A 15,746-nucleotide genomic window follows, 5' to 3' on the forward strand; every position below is an offset into this window, starting at 1 on the left:
GCAGGAAATTTGTTTATTTCCCTTTCCCTTCAGGCTTTAATGCATCTGAATAACTCTTCATTGATCTTAACAGCAATGTTAATGAACATTGTTGTTCTTATTGACAGCTGTTGGCCACTTCAACAATGCTATGTGTTTTCACTGCCTAAAGTGAGGAGAGGGAGGCTGAGGGGCTCGGACAAGGGGGAAAGGCGGGTGATGTCCAGTGGGGGTGGGTGGGGGGTCGATGGTTGTTTGGCTCGGGACCTGGGTCAGGGTGGGTCCCCTGGGGGTGGGGAGGTGGGGTTGTGTTTGCATGGGTGTCCTGTGTGAGGCAGGTTCTGGTTCCAGTTACTCTGGAGTTAGATGAGTTTTCTTTCCTTTCCTCTTTCAGAGTAATGGGTAAGAGTGCAGAACCATCTGGGGCAGTTTTCTGGTGCAGCGTGCCCCCTGGATTCTCCATCTCACCAGCCGGCCAATGGGGTTTCCCATTTTGGGCTGCCCCACGCCGTCGTGAAACCCCCGGGCAGCCGGCACAACGGAGAATCCCGACAGCGGAGAAACCCAGCCCCTGAAGTTAACGATTTAAATTGCTTCTGTCAGATGGTTCCCTGCCCAGCCCAATTGTCCAGAGGAAGTTAGCAATTCCTGGGCAAACCAATACGTGGGAACATATTCCCCAGCGCATCATAGGGCTCTCCCCTAAATGCGACGCTCGGAAGCCCAGGAGTTATGGGCCAATGCGATAACTGGTGTTGTGCAGGATCAATTCCGGGGTCTTCGCTTTTCTTTCTAGTAATGACTCGGGTGAAGAAATAGAGAGTTGTATATCCAAGTTTGCCGATGGCAGTAGTTGAGGATGATCACTGAGTCCGATACCTATACATAATGTTAATTGAAGCAGGAAGTTGCAAAGGGACATGAGCAGCTTAAATGAATGAGCAAATCACTGGAAAATGGAACTCAATGTGGCGAAGTGTGAGTTCATTCACACGGAAAACAAGGAAGATAAATCGAGTATTTTCCTAAATGGTGAGGAACTGTGAACTGTAAACTGTAATTTACAAAGTGATTGTAAATTAAAATCTTTCTGAGTCACCATACACGTACAAACAAGCAACCAAAATGGCGAATGGAATGTTGATTTTTATCTCCAGGGCCTGGATTAAAAACGGGAGGAAATGATTGTTCAGCTGGACAGAGCCTTGGCCAGACATCAGCTGGAATAGAGCATTGTGGAATGGACTGCCTGCTGCGATAGTGGAGTCGACACTTTAGGAACTTTCAAGCGGTTATTGGATGGGCACATGGAGCACACCAGAATGACAGGGAGTGGGATAGCTTGATCTTGGTTTCGGACAATGCTCGGCACAACATCGAGGGCCGAAGGGCCTGTTCTGTACTGTACTGTTCTATGTCCTATGTTGTATGTTCAGTCTGGACACAGCACCGCAGGAATGATATATGAGCTTAGAAGGATCGTTGCACAGATTCACCAGAAAAATACTGGACTAAATTCTGAGGACAGGTTGCATAAGCATGGCTTTCATCCTCTTGCAGGTTGAAGAGGAATCCGATCAAGATAATAATAACCTTTTATTGTCACAAGTATGAAGTTACTGTGAAAAGCCCCTAGTCGCCCACATACTGGCGCCTGTTCGGGTACACGGAGGGAGAATTCAGAATTCTCAGCTGGTACGGGAATTGAACCCGCGCTGCCGGCCTTGTTCTGCATCACAAACCAGCTGTCTAGCCCACTGAGCTAAACCAGATGTTTATAATGTTTTGAGGATTTGAAAGGGTGGATATCGTGGTGATGAGGATCGAGATCAAAGCGATGCGTTGTCAAAATTAGAGCAAGAACATTCAACAGTTACAACTTTTTCATAAATGAGGAAATCCAGTTTCGGGATTATCTCGCCAGCTAAACTGTGGATGCTGGGTCAACTTGAGCTTTCAAGGTTGAATAGATAGATTACAATTGGCGAGAAAGCAGTGAGGGATATGGAGCAAAGATGGAAAATGGAATTGAGAGACAGATCAGACATCATCGATTTGATTGGTAGATCAGGCTCCAGAAGCTGAAATGTGTATTCATGTCCCGATGCCAGGTGAATGCTGAAAAGACCCCACACACTGTTCTCATCCGGAATTCACGGCCAGCGTTCCCAGTGAAGGCGATTGGACAGCAGTGACTGGACAGAATCCTGATTGATTCCTCCCTCAGCTCCTGGGTGTTGGTAACAAGGAAAAAGGCGACAGAAAATGCAGAGCGAATGGTAAAGAGCAAAGGATGGGGGCTGATTTGATAGTTCTTTCAAAGAGGCAGCATTGAGAAAAGGGGCTGAATGGTCTCATGTGAGCTGTATGATTCTGTGCAATTTATCACCTCAGCTATCAGCCCGACTGAGATCAGGAAGCTCAACCTATCACCAAAATAATAACTGGGATCCGTTCCCGTAATGCTAGGGGGGAGCAGTAGACTATCTGGCCGCTATTTCATTACAGTCATTGCATATTTAAACTTTGTTCCTGTTATTAGTTATTTTGTTCAACTTTCAAACCTGATGGCTATTACTGATTGAGCAGTCAAGGGGCCAAAGTTTCTGCAAATTTCATATGAATTATTGGTTGATTTACTTGTATTGGGACTGCGGGGTCTGTGGGGCTGGAATAGACCGAGCACTCGCCCAGGGTGTCATACCAATGGTGGGAATCGCAAAGGATTCCATCACGAATCCTGCTATTGGGCCGCAATGGGCAGCCTGATAGCGACGTCTATTGGCTGGCACTCTCTGCAACGCAATTCCTGTCCCCTTGACAAATCGGACATCCTTTCCTCCACCACATGAATCGCTGGGCCACCCTCCATCACAGAACGCCTGCACGTGGTTGACCTGACTCTCACCCACCAATCCCCCACCAGAGACCCCCTCAACGGAGACCCCCACCGGAGACCCTTATCAGACCCCTACATGAGACCCGCCACCAGAGACTTCTACCAGAGACCCCATCATAACAGGGAACCCCTCATATCAGAGAACCCCCCCCCCAGGACAGGGAACCCCCATAGCGGGCAACCCCCTGTAACTGGGAATACGGGTGGCGCATTGATGGACTCTGTTGCACAAGTTGCATGTGGCCAACTTGGCAGAGGGGGTGTCGGAAGAGGAGGAATGTTGTCCCGCCATCGCTGGCAGGGTGGGTTCAAACCGTGAAAATGATTATACTTCTTCAGGTTTTTATTTATTTTCCAGAATCTTTGGATTTTCCTGATTAAATCTTTTTTGGGCGGGTAATTAGGATAATTTCAGCCTTTGTATGGGCAGGTAAGGTGCCTCGGGTTCGGAGAGCAATTTTGCAGAGGGACAGGCAGTTGGGGAGGCTGGCATTGCCAAATTGGCTGAATGATTATTGGGCGGCAAATGTTGAGAAGGTTCAGAAACGGGTTGTGGAGGGTGGGTCGGTTTGGGGGCAGATGGAGGAGGCTTCGTGCATAGGGTCGAGCCGAGGAATCTGGTGATGGCTCTGATTCCATTCTTGCTGGCTCTATGAGTCCGGTGGTAACTGCCTTGCTGAAAGTTTGGTATCAGTTTAGGCAGATTTTAAGTTGGATGGCATGTCGCTGCAGATGCCGATTTGTGGAAATTGTAGCTTTATTCCAATGATGTTATATTCAACAGACAGGGTTTGGGAAGGGGTGGGAATAGAGAGGCTTAGGGACTTGTTTGTGGAGTGTAGATTTGCGGAGTTGGGGGATCTGGTAGAAAAGATTCAGCTTCTGAGATGGAATGGGTTCCGGTACTTGCAGATTAGGAATTTTGTGAGGAAGGTGCGAGCCACGTTTCTGCGGTTACCGCCCCCTTCGTTGCTAGAATAGATAGTGTCTGAGGATGAGAAAGGGGAGGGCAAGATTTCTGATAATTATGTGCAGTTAATTGAGAGGGAGATGGCTTTGCTGATAGCCCGGAGGAGGATCCTATTGGGGCCGCCAAGGGCAGCGGGGTGGGCAAGTGACGTGGCAGAATTTTACATTTGGAGAAGGTAAAGATAGGGACGGGCAATATAAATGCTGGCCTAACCAGCAATGCCTCTGTTCCATGAAGAATTTTTAGAAATTCCAGATATAATTGCGATCCAAGAGATAAACGGGAGGGAGGAGCTTAAAACAATTAAGTGATTCGCACTGTTGCTTCACAGTGCCAGGGCCCCAGGTTCGATTGGGTCACTGTCTGTGCGGAATCTGCACGTTCTCCCCGTGTCTGTGGGGGTTTCCTCCGGGTGCTCCGGTTTCCACCCACAGTCCAAAGATATGCAGGTTAGGTGGATTGGCCATACTAAATTTCCCCGAGGTAGCATTACAGCGATAGGAAGTAACATGCAATATGGATAATGGAGAACATGTGGATGTCCTACCGTCATAGAGTCATACCGTCATAGGGTTTTACAGCATGTAAACAGGCCCTTCGGCCCAACCTGTCCATGCCGCCCAGTTTCTATCACTAAGCTAGTCCCAATTGCCCGTATTTGGCCCACATCCCTCGACACCCATCTTACCCATATAACTGTCTAAATGCTCTTTAAAAGACAAAATTACATCTGCCTGTACTAATGCCTCTGGCAGCTCGTTCCAGACAGTCACCACCCTGTGTGTGAAACAATTGCCCCTCTGGACCTTTTGTATCTGTCCCCTCTCACCTTAAACCTATGCCTTCTAGTTCTAGACTCCCCTAACTTTGGGAAAAGATGTCGACTGTCTACCTTATCGATGCCCCTCATTATTTTATAGACCTCTATAAGATCACCCCTAAGCCTCCTATGCTCCTGGGAAAAAAGGGCCAGTCTATCCAGCCTCTCCTTATAACTCAAACCATCAAGTCTTAGTAGCATCCTGGTAAATCTTTTCTGCACTCTTTCTAGTTTAACAATATCCTTCCTATAATAGGGTGACCAGAACTGAACACAGTATTCCAAGTGTGGCCTTTCCAATGTCTTGTACAACTTCAGCAAGACGTCCCAAATCTTCTATTCAATATTCTGACCAATAAAACCTAGCATGCTGCATGCCTTCTTCACCACCCTGTCCACCTGCGACTCCACCTTCAAGGAGCTATGAACCTGTACCCCTAGATCTCTTTGTTCTATAACTCTCCCCAACGCCCTACCATTAACTGAGTAGGTCCTGCCCTGATTTGATCTACCAAAATGCATCTGCTCATATTTATCTAAATTTAATTCCATCTGCCATTCATCGGCCCACTGGCCCAATTGATCAAGATCCCGTTGCAGTCCTAGATAACCTTCTTCACTATCCACTATGCCACCAATCTTGGTGTCATCTGCAAACCTACTAACCATGCCTCCTACATTCTCATCCAAACCATTAATATAAATAACAAATAGCAGTGAACCCAGCACTGATCTCTGAGGCACACCGCTGGTCCCAGGCGTCCAGTTGGAAAAACAACCCTCTACTGTGGTGATGTGCCGATGGGCCATATCACAGTTGGATGGTGTGAGACATCCAACCAGCAGGTGGCGGTACAGACACCTCCATGCAGTCTCAAGACCAAGGTCATGTGACCGACGACCTGTATATAAAGAGAGGCATCTCCACTGATGGTGAACAGGTCACTAATGCTCCAGTAAGCAGAGGTGTGGAGATGCCGAGAGACATCTTCGGACACTTCACCACACAACAATGACCAGGAAGAGGCCGCGACAAAGAAAACAACCAAGAGATGCACTGGGGCACTTCACCGTGTCCAGAAAAAAACAAAAATAAAAGGAAGAGAAGGCTGGGAGAACCATCCTATCGTGAACCACCATATCCCACCGGCCTACCAGCGTCGGCAGCACTGGCAGGTAGCAAGCAACAACATGCCCGAAAATTAAAACAAAACGACTGATAATGCAATTATGGCAGTCGTGGACCCAGGCCTTTCAAAAACACAGGGCAAATCACAAGACAAGCAAGAAGCCAGCAAGTGAACCAGGCTCTGCAGAAGTGGACACTGATTTGAAGCACTGATTTCTGCACAGATTGCAAATGGACACTTTCTGTAAAACTTGCTCACTGTGTCAGTGATATGCCATAGCTCCATAATATGTAAAATGTAATGTTTCCTGTAAAGAGAATTTTATATTGATGTTTTCTGAGGAAGGTTGATGTGGCGATATGCCTCTGGGTCATGTCATAGTTGGATGGTGTGAGACCTCCAACCAGCAGGTGGCGGTACAGACACACCATGCGGACTCAAGACCAAGGTCATGTGACCGGGGACCGGTATATAAAGAGACGCTCATCTGGCCATCTCCAGAAGAACACGAGATAGAGGGTGATAAGACGCACATGTACCAGGTCAGCAGAAGTTGTAAGTTCCAGAGGAGTAGCAAGACTCCATGGTAACCTGCTCTGTATCAGATTGCCACCCTACTGCACAAGGCCCAATAAAAGGATCTTGGTTGGACAGCTCAAAGTGTTAGGTGAGTTCATCTTAAAACTACAAGGGTCAAAAACGACATTTACAACCACCCTTTAGCTTTGGTCGCCAAGCCAATTTTGTATCCAATTGGCTACCTCGCTCTGGATTTCTTGAGATTTAACTTTATGCAACAACCTACCATGCGGTACCTTGTCAAAGACCTTGCTCAAGTCCATGTAGACAACGTCGACCGCACTGCCCTCATCTACCTTCTTGGTTACCCCTTCAAAAAACTCAATCAAACTTGTGAGACATGATTTTCCACTCACAAAGTCATGCTGACTGTCCCTAATCAGTCTTTGCCTCTCTAATTGCCTGTAGATCCTGGACGGGATTCTCCGAGCCTCTGCCCCACAATCGTGCTCAGCGCGGGGGCGGCGAATCGGGCATCAGACCCATGATCTAGTCTGACACTTTCCAGCGATTCTCCGGGGAATCGCTGCCAGTCATGTGCGCGCGGTCGACGTGTCGGCGGTCGGGGGCCATCGAAAGAGGCCCCCGCGGCGATTCTTCGCCGGCAGCTGACCGCGTTCCCGCCGGCGTAGGTTCTCTCATGGTTCCACCTAGCAGGAGCTTGGAGTGGCAAATGCGGACCCAGTCCACGGCCGCCCTGGTGGCGGGGGGGGGGGGGGGGGAGCGGGGAGATCCATCACCGGGGGGGGGCCTCCAGGACGGCCAGGTTCGTGATCGGGTGTTACCGATCGGCGGGCCTGCGCAATCTTGGAGGGGGGACCTATATTGTTGGGGCCGGCGTGCTGTGTGGGTCCGCCATCTTGCGCGGACCCGCGGCCGGAAGTGCAGGGCCCCTAATCGGCAGCCGGAGCTGCGAGGAGCACTCCGGGGGCCTGAAAGCCCCTGTCAAAACAGGAAAGTCCAGAGTGATTCGCACCCGTTTTCCCATGGGCGTGGGGACATAGCCCCATTATCAGAGAATTGCGCCCACTGTCTCTCAGAATACCTTCTGACAACCTACCCACTACACACATTAGGCTCACCGGTCTGTCGTTCTGTTGTACTTAGATTCCCAAAAGACATTTGAGAAGGTGACACATCAAAGGTTACTACACAAATTAAGAGCACATGTGTAGGGGGTAATATATTAGCATGGATAGAGGTTTAGTTCACTAACAGGAACCAGAGAGGGGGAAGAAGGGGAAGCTGAGTGCCAGAGGCATCAGAGCTGGGGTCTCAGCTATTTACAATATATAGTCTTCTGACCACAGCAGATGTCATGAAGCGAAATCCCAGAGGAAAACATGCTCACCGGCAATAATCCTTTGAATTTTATTCTGAAAATGACAAGGAATTTACTGACCACAGCAGCATAGAATTCCACTAACACTTTCTAGATTTTAAAAATTGAAAGCTTTGTGAACAACAAGAGCAGTTACAGTAACATAGACTTATACACAGGACAGTTGGAGCTGGCCAGGCTGTGAGTTAGGAGGGAAAGAACAGGATGTGGATCAGTGTCACATATCTCATTGGTTGAAAAAGTAAACATCGACGATAGCCAATCAGCAATCAGTTTTGAAGCTTCCTGTGCAAGACATCAGCTGGCGTCTAACTTTGCCAAACTCCTTCCCTTCAGAACTCTCCTCCCACTGCTGACCCTGTGCATTCTGCCAAGTGAGTGTCTGGTTGCAGAATAACACGGACCATTAAAACTGTTGCTCTGGAAACCTGGCTGGATCCTGGAGTTGTTCAACTGCAGAGAAAGGAGAGAGCGAGTCGCTATCGCCTGTTTGAAAGTGTGGCAGAAAGTCCCCATCGACTCGGGAAGCAAAGGTTTGCTCAGTTTTACAAAGTGTCACAATCCGAGATATTATTAGAATTGTTTTGATCAAATGCAAAGTTCAACTCGGTTCTCTGAACAAGCTTTAAAAACGTGTCTTTGTTTTCTACATTTTTATTTTGCTCAGCCAAATCTCTGAGGACAAATCAGATGTGGGTCACATTCCTGTTAATGTCAGATTCAAACCAGTTGCTAAGTATTGGACTGAGCGATTGTAAATGTGAGCATTCCAATGCTGAACTCTCTCTTTTGCTCAATCTCACTGAACTGTGGGAAATTGGGAGCACGATCTGTTCCTGTGCCGTTTATCCCACATAATCCCAGGTAAGTATAACAAATTGCTGGTGTGAAGATGTAAAACTGAGGCTGAAAAACAATCATTGCCGCGGGGGGGGGAGATTGAGGGACTTATCCTTCATATTAACAGCTGATATTACAATAACATTGGGGGTTGTCACTCATCAATGTGAGTGTGACTCTTCCCAGAGTGAGATAGAATGAAGGTATATTTCTAAATCTTGCTGCTCGTTGAGAGTCCCCTCATCTCTTTTATAAAATAAATTTAAAGTACACAATTTTTTTTTTCCCAATTAAGGGGCAATCTCCGAACAGGCGCCAGAATGCGGCGACTAGGGGCTTTTCTCAGTAACTTCATTGAAGCCTACTTGTGACAATAAGCGATTTTCATTTAATTTCACTTTCATGTAGTGTGGCCAATCCACCCAACCTGCACATCTTTTGGATTGTGGGGGTGAGACCCACGCAGACACGGTGAGAATGTGAAACCCCACACGGACAGTGACCCAGGGCCGGGATTCGAACCCGGGTCCTCAGCGCCGTGAGGCACCAGTGCTAACTGCTATGCCACGTGCCGCCCGTGGGAGGGGGAGGGGAGGGGAGGGGGGGGGGGTCCAGGGATCCCCTCATCTCTTGAAGGTTTTTCTTCATCACTGGGGGGGGGGGGGGCGTCCTGGATAACTGGAAAAGGGAATTACATCAGCGTCTGAAAAGTAAAAAATGTTAAGCCCTCTGGGGAAAAGGCAGAGTGACTGCAGAGAGACAGCACAGATGCGGCTGACTGAGTGGCCTTCTCCTGAGCTCTAACCGTTCTGTGATCAAGAACCAGAATTAAGAATCACAGCGCTGGGACTTCCGGTGAGCACGTGTGAAAGCAGGTCGCACACAAGGTGGCTGCCGCTAAGGTCCCGGTATTTCGGTCCTCCCCCCCCCCCCCCCCCCCCCCCCCCCCCCCCCCATTTTGGTTGGGAAACTTTGGGTTCGAACCCAGTTGTTTGGTGTGGAGGTCGGGTAAGGTTGTTGGGGGTTGTCGAAATTTGTGTCAAAGAAGACTGGTGGAAAGGAATCCCAGGCTGGGAGCCCGACAAATGAATCTGGAGGAGATTAGATGGCAGAGGAGGACGCGGCTGCACCCATCCCATTGGAAAGCTTGGAGGGAGTGATGGTGCAAGAGTTGGGGAAAGTGGATGGCCAATTGGAGCAACAAGGCGAGGAACTAAAAGAATCATTTAAAGCCACTGTCAAGAAGGCGCTGGGCTCGATACAGGAGCAGCTTGGAAAATGGCCAAGGCCGAGAGGAAGCGGTGCGAGGCGTAGAAGGGCATGGAGGAGGCCTTGTCCAATCACGAGGTTCGCCTGGTCTCGTTAGAAGCTGAAATGCTGCTTATGGCTGACTGAAACAAGAGCTTAAAGGCCGAAGTGAGTGATATGGAGAACCGGTCGAGGCTGATGAACCGCAGAGTGCTGGCTCGCCGGAGGGAGTGGAGGGCTCGAGGCCGACCGAGTATTTCTTGGGAATGTTCTCTCGGCTGGTGGGCAGATGTGAGGTCTTCGCTCCGCCGGGGTTGGACAGAGAGCACCGGGCCTTGCGCCATAAGCCAAGGCTGAACGAGCCGGCGCGCGCGGTGATCGTGCGGATTCACAACTACCAGAGGAAGGAGTGGGTCCTCGAGTGGGCCAAGTGTTGGAATATCGACTGGGATGGAAATATGGTGCGCATATACCGAACTGGCGAAGCGGAGGGCAGCCTTTAATAGGGTGAAGGCGGTGCTGTTCGACAAGGGTGTGCAGTTCGAGTGGTGTTTGCAGCAAAGCTGAGAGTCACGATGGATTCAAAGGACCATGACTCCGACTCGCTGGAGCAGACCGAGGCCTTTGCCTCGGAACAAGGACTGGGAATGGTTTGAGGAGGGTTGCTGCACAGCTTTTTCCTGACTGTAAAAGTTGCATTGAATATTGTAATATTGTGGGTTATGTTTGTTAAGTTTGCGGCCTTGTCGTTCAACCTGAACAACCGGTGGGGACCTTTGTTTCTTTCTTTCGTTCTCTTCAGGAGATTAGGTCCATGGAGGATGATGGCTTTTGATCTGATAATTGGAGGGAAATAGAAACATGGGGTTGGATTCTCCGTCCCGCCATGCCAGATTTCTGGTTCAGCACGCCGGCGGGATGCTCCATTTCGTCGGCCGGTCAATGGGGTTTCCCATTGTGGGGCAGCCCCACTTCGCCGGGAACTCCCCGGGCGCCGGCAAAACGGAGCATCCCGGCAGCGGAGAACCCAACCCAATGGTGTCGTATTGGGACATGGATATGGGAAACGGAAACATGGACAGGGAGATATCACAGGCCTTTGTTCTGTTTGTTTTTGGGGTTGGACCTGGGGGTGGCGGGGGGGGCACATCTTGCTAGTGCGAGGAGTTAGGTTAGTTAACGGTTGTGGTGTGGTGGTGGGGCTGCGACCTGTTGTGCTCGTTAAGCGAGGCCTGATGGGTCTTGAGAGTGTGGGTGGGATGGGAGGGAAAGGGGGGTTACTGGAGGGCAGGGAGTCTGCCGATTTGGGAGTGCGGAGCTAGCAGTGATCAGATCCCCCCCCCCCCCCCCTCCCCCCCCCCCCCCCCCCAGAGTTCTCCCACACCCAGCGGCTGTGGGTCCTGCAGGGACAGACAGATAACACACTGTGTGAGACACTCGGACGTGGACAGCATTGTCGATCCTCAGCTGGTGGCCTGTGTGTGCAGGGCACCTGGTAATGGTGGGCAGTATGGGTGTTGGCATGTGGGGTGAGGTGGGGTGCGAGCGGACTGCTGGCGGATGGGGGTTCGGTCACCCTCTCGGGGGGGGGGGGGGGGGGGTGCCAGACTTGGAGCTGGTGACTCATGTTTTTATAAATGTTTTTTCATTCGGTTTTTGAACAAAGTACATTTACCGTTATGTACACAGAATAAGAAATATACGTATATATATATATACACATATATAGAAGAGAAGGGCACCCCCAAACATAACATAAAAAAAGTAATAATAAAAAATAAACTAGAATAACTGGTGGGGTATTGTGAACCAGCTCAACAGCAGCAACTTTGTACAACTGGCAAAATTATTTACAACACATAAGTAGGCAACTGTTTGTGGACGGGGTGGGGGGGGGGGGGGGTATTGGGGGGGGGGTATTACAGTGGGCAATACTCGAATGGGTTTGGTGTTGGTGTTGTCACTTGCTTCTCCCGGACGGATCTCGCTGCCGTTGTCGTCTCGCGCTCACCTCCGCTTCAGCCGTTCCTCCCGTCTTTCGCCTGGATTCTCCCTGTTCCCTGTTCCTGGAGATGCCAAGTTTGTTATCGTATCCCGTGGTCTCCTTCCGGCTGTCATTTCCCTGCCCCCCCCCCCCCCCCACCTCCCTGGCTCTCCTCTCTTGTTCCCTGTCCCTTCCCTCTCCAGCCCCTCCCCCTCTCCTGTGGTTCGCCTTTCTTTCCTCTTAGGCCTAGCTGTCCCCCCTCCCTCCGGGTCTATCTCTCCCTCTCCTGCTACTTTCCCCTGATTCTTGGCTATCTGGCTATTCTTCTGCTTGTTCGTTGGCCACAAACAGGTCCAGTGTTCTGTGGAAGCAGTCGTCTGACCCTCGGATGGCGAATTTGATTTTCTCCATTTGGAGAGATTCCGAGAGGTCGGACAGCCAGTCTGCAGCTTTGGGTGGTGCTGCTGACCGCCAGCCGAACAGGGTTCTACGGCGGGCGATCAGGGAGGCAAAGGCAAGGCGTCCGCCCTCCTCCCCAGAAATAGATCGCCACTTTCGGGCATGGCTCCACGCTCATCCCCACCACTTTGGACATTGCCTCGTAGAAGGCTGTCCAGTACCCCGCAAGTCTGGGGCAAGACCAGAACACGTGGGCGTGGATGGCCGGGCCTCCTTGGCAACGTTCGCATCTATCCTCCACCTCCGGGAAGAACCCACTCATACGGGTTCTTGTTACGTGGGCTCTCTGTACCACTTTTAGCTGCGTCAGGCTGAGCCTTGAGCCTTGCGTGGAGGTGGAGTTGACCCTATGCAATGCTTCGCTCCAGAGTCCCCACCCTATTTCAATCCCCAGGGTCCTCCTCCCATTTCTTTCTTGTTGCGTCCAGTATGGTGTCGGCCCTTTCTACCTTTCGGTCATACATGTCGTTACAGTTTTCTTTATCTAGTATGCTTGCGTCCAGTAACTCTTCCAGTAATGTCTGTCGTGGCGGTTGTGGCCCCCCCCCCCCCCCCCCCCCCCCCCCCATACGAATGCCATGATTAGTTTGTCCAGTGCTTTGAAAAGGCCTTGGGGATGTCGATCGGGATGGATCTAAGTAGGAAGAGGTACCTGGGCAGTATGTTCATTTTGATCGTCTGGACTCTCCCCGTGAGGGAGAGTGGGAGTGTGTTCCATCTTTGCAGGTTCTTTTTTACTTCCTCTGTCAGACTGGTCAGGTCCCATTTGTGGATCCCTTTCCAGTCATGGGCTATTTGGATCCCGAGGTAGCGGAATTTGTGTCGGGCTTGTTTAAGCGGCAGTCCCGTCAGTGCTGCCCCCCCCCCCGCCTCCCCCCTACTTGTGGATGTACCGGGAAGATCTCGCTTTTGCTCATGTTGAGTTTGTAGCCCGAGAAGGCGCTAAACTCTTTCAGGAGCGCGATGATTCCGTCCATGCTGCTCTGTGGATCCGAAATGTAGAGGAGCAGGTCATCAGCATAGAGTGAGACTCTGTGCTCTCTGCCATCCCTTCGGATCCTCCTCCAGCTTTTTGCTGCTCTGAGCGCGATTGCTAATTGTTCAATCGCTAGAGCGAACAGCAGCGGGACAGTGGGCATCCTTGTCTGGTGCCCCTGTGCAGCTGGAAGTATCGGGAGTTGGTGTTGTTGGTCCATACGCTCACCATGGGAGCGTTGTATAGGAGCTTTACCCAGGAGGTGAACCCTGTTCCAAGCTCGAACCGCTCCAGTACCTCTATGAAGTATTTCCATTCGACTCTGTCGAAGGCCTTTTCTGCATCTAGGGAGACGATCACCTCTGGTGTTCTCTCCCCAGAGGGGGTCATTATCACGTTCAGCAGGCACCTGATGTTCGAGGTAAGCTGTCTACCTTTGACAAAGCCCGTCTGGTCCTCTGCGACCACCTCTGGCACGCAGTCCTCCAGCCTTTTGGCTAGGATTTTGGCCAATATTTTGGCATCTGCGTTCAGCAGTGAAATGGGTCTGTATGACCCACATTCCATTGGGTCTTTGTCTTTCTTAGGTATCAGCGAGATTGAGGCCTGTGCTAGCGTGGGTGGCAGTGTGCCCTTAGCCAGAGAGTCTGTGAACATCTCCCGCAGGTGCGGGGCGAGTGCTGTCGCAAACGTTTTGTAGAAGTCTGTCGGATACCCATCCGGTCCCGGCGCCTTCCCCGCCTGCATGGAGCTAATGCTGTCCATGATCTCTCCCAGTGCTAGTGGTGCTTCCAGGCCCCGCTTTCTGCCCTCCCCCACGACTGGAATGTCCAGTCCATCAAGGAATCGTTTCATCCCGGACTCCCCCATTGGGGGCTCTGAGGTGTACAGCTCTCTGTAGAAGGCCTTGAAGGTTCTGTTGATCTTTTCTGTTTCTGTTTCTAATGTGCCTCTGGTATCCCCGACCTGTGCAATTTCTCTGGTGGCTGCCTGCTTTCTCAGCTGGTGTGCCAGCAGGCGGCTGGCTTTGTCTCCGTGTCCGTATAGGGTCCCACGTGCCTGGCGGAGTTGGTGCACTGCTTTCCTGGTGGAGAGCAGATCTAAGTTCCTTTGTAGCTCTTTCCTCTCCGCCAGGAGCTCTACGGTCGGGGCCTCGGAGTATTTACGGTCTACCTCCAGTATGGAGTCGACCAGCTGCTGCCTAGCCGCCCTTTCCTCCCTATCTCTTCGCGCTTTGAAAGCGATGATTTCCCTTCTTAGTATGGCCTTTAGCACTTCCCAGAACATGGAGGGTGAGACCTCCCCGTTCTGGTTGTTCTCCGTGTACTCTGCTATGGCCCGCGATATCTTTTCGTTGAAGGCCTTGTAAGCTAGTAGGGCAATGTCCAACCTCCATGTGGGGCGTTGGTCCCTGCCCGTCTCCAGCCTCACGACTATGTAGTGTGGAGCGTGGTCTGATATCACAATTGCGGAGTATTCCACTTTGTCTATCCCCGGAAGCACCGTTTTCCCCACCACAAAGAAGTCAATTCTGGTGTATACGTTATGCACTGGGGAGAAGAAGGAGAATTCCTTCTCCCCCGGGTGGGCTAGATCCCACCTCCAGGGGCCCACCGCACGCATCTGTTCCATAAAGTGACTGAGTTCCCTTGCCATGCTTGAGGTTTTCCCCGTTTTGGGGTTTGAACTCCCTGTCGTTGGATCCTGTACACAGTTGAAGTCCCCCCCATGATTAGTCGGTGCGTCGCTATGTCAGGGATTTCTGCCGTGGTCTTCTTGATGAAGTCCGTGTCCTCCCAGTTGGGTGCGTACAGGTTAACTAATACTACCGGTGCCCTATCCAGGGCCCCACTGACCATGACGTACCGTCCCCCTGGGTCCGTCACAGTTTTTGTCACCCGAAAAATCGTCCTCTTGTTGATCAGTATCGCCACCCCCCTGGCCCTTGTCCCATAGCAGGAATGGTAGGTTTGTCCCACCCGGCTCTTTCTTACCCGCAGTCGGTCCTGCTCTCTCAGGTGTGTCTCTTGGAGGAAAACTATGTCGGCCTTCAAATTTCTTAAGTGGGTGAGGACTTTTCACTGGGCCGTTGAGTCCCCTTACGTTCTGGGTGACTATCCTGGTGGGGGGCTTCTGCCCCCTCGCTCCTGTGGGATTGATTAACCAGACTTACCTGGTGGACATGCCCCTGCCCTCCGGGGTTTCCATTTGTTTGGGGACCGTCCAGAATGGCCGCTGTCACTGCTCTCTCCATGCGGTCGGGCCCCTGCACTCCAGGGTTTCCCTTTGTCCTGGGGGCACCCGACATGGCCGCCTACTGTGCGTCCGCCACGCGGGTAGTCCCCTGCACTCTAGGGGGTCTCCCTTCACCCAGAGACCGTACTGGGTGGATGCTTGCAGCGATTCCTTGTTTCGAGCCCTTGGTTGTGGCACTTTGTAGCCCTATTGCTATTCCTTTTCTAGCCTTATTTGTCACTCTCCCCCCGCCCCCCCGGTCTCTCCCTTTCCCCCCCCCCTTTT

General features: G+C 51.2%; 1 protein-coding gene across 2 annotated transcripts in view; it reads left to right on the forward strand.

Annotated features, from left to right (window-relative positions):
- Window positions 1-8,054: 8,054 nt before the first annotated feature.
- Window positions 8,055-15,746, forward strand: part of LOC140389543 (membrane-spanning 4-domains subfamily A member 4A-like) — a 51,260-nt gene continuing 43,568 nt past the window's right edge. The window contains exon 1 of one of the 2 annotated variants that reach the window (XM_072473744.1): window positions 8,055-8,252. The gene's annotated coding sequence lies outside the window, so the exon portion shown is untranslated. Of the gene's footprint in view, window positions 8,253-8,436; window positions 8,584-15,746 lie in introns of those variants that run through there. The other variant, XM_072473745.1, reaches the window with a different exon arrangement.

The sequence above is a fragment of the Scyliorhinus torazame genome, chromosome 14 (genome assembly GCF_047496885.1).
Source record: "Scyliorhinus torazame isolate Kashiwa2021f chromosome 14, sScyTor2.1, whole genome shotgun sequence".
Taxonomy (NCBI): domain Eukaryota; kingdom Metazoa; phylum Chordata; class Chondrichthyes; order Carcharhiniformes; family Scyliorhinidae; genus Scyliorhinus; species Scyliorhinus torazame.